The sequence below is a fragment of the Camellia sinensis genome, chromosome 4 (assembly GCF_055761805.1).
Source record: "Camellia sinensis isolate YWXY chromosome 4, ASM5576180v1, whole genome shotgun sequence".
In the NCBI taxonomy this organism is placed as follows: Eukaryota; Viridiplantae; Streptophyta; class Magnoliopsida; order Ericales; family Theaceae; genus Camellia; species Camellia sinensis.
Window position 1 is genome coordinate 116459270 of NC_138964.1, and position 5839 is coordinate 116465108.

Sequence of the window (5839 nt, forward strand, 5' to 3'; positions counted from 1 at the left end):
AAAGCATAATTTTCAATCCTCTTGGGCTAATTTCTGGGAAAACACTTGTAAACATATGGAATAACATGATTCAAAACTCAATTTGAGAAATCAAAGCCCAAGGGTGTTTAATTCAAACCCAATTTCAAACCAATTTTATGAACATGGAGAACATGCAACCATGCATGAATTCAAATCAATTCAAAGCTTCAATTTGATTCTCTAAGGAGCCAATTGTTTCCAAAACATGATGAAATCATGGACTTAAACATAATTGTGAGCATGCATGTAACATTTTGCCATAAAAACAACTCAACATCTACAATACAAACATACATGCATGAATTATGCTCTATTTCAATATGCTAGAACTAATCCCATGGCTCAATTCACTAAATTTGACATGACTCATGTAAGAACAAGATCAATTCACGAACAAGAGCGTAATTACTCTACCTTAGGTCTTCAATGCAAGACTAGAAGCTCAAATTAGCAAGCTATACTTCAATTCTTCAAGCAATTCTACCAATGAACTCAAGATCCACTCAATTCTCTCTCACTCTCTATCTTGGTCGGTTGAGTCTAAGGAATGAGCTGATGAAATGTGTATGTGTGAGTGTAATGAGGCTCAACGATGATTCAAGTAGTGGGCCACTTAAGTGGCATTAAGGTAATTAAGTCAAATTATGTCATTCATTGATATAATCTAATTCAATCATACCTAATCAGTTTTCAGATAAATACACCATAAGATCACATTAATTATGAGGATCATAAAACATCAATCAATTCCCGGTTTGGCCGCCGATAAGGCCTTCAATTAGCAGTTTAAACATAAAACGTGAACAGATCAAGTAAACAATCAAACAGATAGAATACAAATTAACATACGTACTCGGTCAATTCAGTTCCAGTTTTCAGTCAGTCAGTTTAGTACTTTAATCAGTTCAATTATCAGTCATAATCAGTTCAGTTTAACGATAATCAATGTTTATCGGTAAGCAGTGGTGATGGTCATTACAATTCTGGTGGTAAAATATCTAGGTAAAAGCATCAATATAGTCCCAATAACTATACGGTGTTTCTCTGTTATGGATGTCAAGTTGACGAATTGTATACGGATGGATGCCCCAAGTTGTAGCAGGCATAATGTTACGGATAGTAATTTTGCTATACTGGATACGACTGGCAGTTTTGGAGAGATCATGCAAAGTATGCTTGATCTCAGCAGCAGTAGTCTCATCAAGTATCTGTCCATAAACATAGCGATACTGGTCAAAGTGAGGGGGAAACTGTTGCGTGGTAAGATACCGGCGCTTAATTTCCCACGGATCTGCCATCCATTTTTCGTCTGCTGGTTCAATATAGAGGATAGTTTCCTCAATAATACTGTTAGTTGTATACTATTCTTCAGGTTTAAGGAGAATATCCTTAACCGTTTAACTGGATTCACATAAAGACTTGAAGCCTTGGAAATTCTGTTTGGTAGGATTAGATCCCCGACCATGGCCTCTGCAGCCCCGGCCTCTACCAGTCATGAGTTGCCTGGGCCATGCAAATATTCTCTGGTTAAGAAGTCGAGTAAAGAATTCTGTTCACCTTTGATATATTCAATATCAAAATCAAATACTGATAAAATACTTTTCCAAGTGGTGAATATCTATTTAGATGCCAGATTCAAAACATCGTTTTTAAAAATCTGTTTTGTTGCAAAGCAATCAACGTGAATAAGAAAATGTTGATTTAGTAAATCATCTTGGAATTTTAAAATACATTCAACAATGGCTAAACATTCCTGTTTAATAATGGGATAATTTAAAGCAGGTCCTTTCCAACTACCAGAGTGAAAACGTAAAAGTTCTTCTGTTGAAGTGGTAGGGTTAATTTGTTTCAAAATACCACCATAACCCTAGTTAGAAGCATCGGTTTCAACAATTTTCTTCCATGATGGATTAGGAAGATGGAGACAACGAAGTTGTTTAACTTTTGTCTTAATTTTCTGTACTGCTTGGGTATGTTCAATAGTCCAAGGGGGAGGATTTTTCTGCAATCGAATATACAAGATAAATGCATCCTTTGATAATTGATGATTATAGTCTTGAATATAATGCAAGCTACCAAGAAATCTCTGTAATTGGTTTTTATCTTTGATTTCATCAAGAAATTTAGATGCAAAATCTATACTTCTCTTAATAGGTATAATATTTCCATTATGAATATTATGTCCTAAAATTTTACTGTTGTTTGGAAGAATTTCATTTTTGGTGCAGAAACAACAAAATCATTTCTGATAATAACATTCGTAAATATATTAAGATGCTTAATATACTGATCAATAGAGGATGAAAAAATAAAAACATCATCTATATAGCAGATAGCAAATTCTGTATAAGGAGTGAAAATATCATTCATGATATGTTGAAATTCTGAAGGAGCATTTTTTAATTCAAATGGCATGACATTCCATTCAAAATGCCCAAAAGGTACTGTAAAAGCAGTTTTATAACGATCCTGATTTAAGATCAAATTTTGAAAATATAATAGCATCCTGTAAACGATCTAAAAGATCTTTTTTATTTGGAAGTGGATATCTGATCCATTTTAAAACATCATTAGGAGATTTATAATTAATTACTAATCTTTGTACACCTCTTTCTATATCTGCATTTTCATTAACATAAAATGTTGTACAACTCCAAGGTGAGTGACTAAGCGGATTAATTTCTGTTTTGCAAAGTTCAACATAATCTTTTTTCATTTGACTAGGGCGAGCTTTGGTTGGGATGAATTTTTCATCAAAATGTGGTTCGCTGGGAAGAAAGACAATGTGTCTCTTTCGCCAAAAAGCATTAGGAAGATCATTACAAATTTCGGTTTGAAATTCTTTTTCAATGAGCTGAATTTTCTTCTGTAAAGAAGATTGCTGTAATCTTTGTTCAGTTGTAAGAAAATGAATTTCTGTTTGAAGAATATTAATTTGTTTTTCCTTGAATGCAACTATATCACGAAGTTGATCAAGTTCTTTGGTATATGGCTCTATTATGAATTCAAAAATAAGTGGTTGATTACTGATAGTCATATTGATGCCTGTAGGATCAATTTTAGTAATAGGCATTAATAGATATAAAAATTGTGTACCCAGAATAATAGTTGGAGACATATTTCTGATAAGGACAAAAGATGTAGATAAACAAATGCCCTGGTTACAGATAAAAGCTTCAGGTATCTTATACTTAATATGCATAGAATTACCGCAAGCACTAGTAAGTGACTGGGTAGTTTTATGAAATATCTGGTTGGAATTAATCCTTCATGTACACAATTCATGTCAGCACCACTATCAACAAAGGCAACTGCATCTTTGATGATAAAATCAGGTTGGATAACAAAAGTTATAGGAATATACCAACCTATTTAACCAGCATTAAATATTGATTATCTTTTTGTTCAGAAGTTTCAGGAGCAACATCTTTGCCATTGTGTTGCATAGTTTTTAGCAGTCATATACCAGCCTGTATGGCTAAATTAGTATTTTGAAGGTGCTTGATCTCTGTTTTTAAGACATTAATTTCCATTTTTAAGTCTTGAATGGTGACTGGTTTGTCATGAATAGGTGAGGGTTGTATTCGATTTAAAACATCCCTCATACTGTAAGTTTGAAAAGGAATTAAAGGAGGTTCAAAAAGAGCTTTTTGTTGTTCATAGCAAATTTCTAAAAGTTTTAACTTCATTTCTGGATCTTTGATTTGCTCAGTAAGATCAATCATGGATTTATGGTCATTAGTTAAAACACGAATAGTAGGACCCCTAAGATCCAAACCATTCATTTCAATAATAAATTTCCAATAATTGATTTTAGAAATCTGATTCAGATTAGTAGAACAAAAACAATTAGGTTCTGATGTTTCTAACTCATCACTAGAGGTAGAAGGAGATTAAAGCTCAGCTGGTCCATCTAACTCAAAGCTAGTAGCCGATACTTCTTCGGATAATGTTTGTAATAACTGTTGTGCTACAACAGGGTCTAATGTCATCTCATTAATTTTCTGTTTTAATTTTGATCGACAACGATTAGCATAATGACCGGTTGCCCCACACTTATAACATTTAACATCTTTTTTGGATGTTTTTCTTTTGGCAATTGATTTCTTGGTTGAAGGAGAAAACTTTTTCTGGTGAATAGAAGTAGGACAAGATTTCTTATAATGCCTATGATATTGTTTATTTGGTTTAGAAGACTTTTTCTGATAAGATTTTCTTGCTTTGGATGGATATTGGATTTTAGTGTCATAGGCAAATTGATCACAAAATTCACCTAATTCTTTCTTACCAATAAGATTCTGTTTTTTCATCTGGTATTAAAATTTAAGGTCATTACACAAAGAAAGACCTTCTTCGATAATAAGACCTACAAATTGGCCATAAGTATACTGGTCATAAGGAATGGCTATACGACCATGGCGATCTCTAAGTTTTTTCTGAACTTTTTCTGCAAAAAGGGTAGGGAGGCCATCAATAAATTTGGCTTTCCAATGGTCACTGTTAGCATCAGGTCACTGCATGACCTTCATTAAAAACACATCTTTATACCAACAAAAATGTGTTAAAGAAGGACATGTAAGATTCTGGAGGAGTTCACGATTACGATCATAGCTAACTGAGTGTGATCCAATAAAATGATACATAATAGTCTGGATTAAGGTGTATACTGCATCTTCTATCTGGACAGCAGTATTTGTAGTCGGATCAGTTTCAGTTTTTACAGCATTTAAGACTTCATTCTGTTGAGCAGGGGTGAGAACATTATCCCACCATCCTTTAAAGATGCCTGTAAATCCATTAACAATGAATTTAACTATCTGATGATCTGAATTATTATTCTATTTACATATGGTAGCATACATAAGGATTCTATGTATTAATTCAAATATCTGGTATTCAGAATAACCATCCAAATTTCATTCATAGATGATTTTTCCATGATACGAGTCCTGGCTATGAAAGAAGTCTTCTTCATAAAGAAGATCCCAATGAGTAGGTCAGTGATAATAATATCGACTAGATCCTGCTAAGGCTGTTCTTCTTGTTTGTTTAGAGAAGACAGTACAATTTACAGATTGCATATCCTGAAAATTATTCTAAATTTCATAAATTAAAGAGGGAGTAATCTCTTCATTTTCTTGAATTGTTTCAGGATGTTGTTGGGTGGTTAACATATTTACCGAACTTTGTCCTGGTGCAGATTTCCCTAAGTTTAACTCATTCATTTTTTTTTTAAAGGGTATCCATAAATTCATTATTTTTCTGGTGAGAATGTAACATAAAATTAGTTACTTCTAAAGGTGGTTTAATATTTACTGGTTCGAGTTTAGGATCAACCATAGGGATCATTTTTCTGTTTTTGAAAGTGTCAATGGCTTCCTTAATTCTAACTAACTGTTTACCAACTATTTGAAAACATAAGTTTGTATAATTATTCTGTTTTATTAATGGTACAATATCTTTAATCTGTAAATTCTCCCTCTGAGCCATTCTGGTTAGGGTTTCCACATAAGCGGTGATAACTAGCTGTTGATGAGAGACATCACTAGGAGCCAACTTTAAAGACTGTGGTGGTGGATGAACTGAAATTATTTGTTGCCCACATACTGTTTGCCAAGTTCTTTGTATATTATTCAAGACATTTATTTGGGATTTTGGAATGGATTCCATAACTGTACTAAATTCATAATACCATTCTGGAAAAGATCTAATAATTTGATATTTATATAGATGATAATAATATTGATTTTTTAACTGTTGAAGTTCATCTGAAGTATGATTATTGAAATACCATAATCTAAATTCCTGATATTTTTCT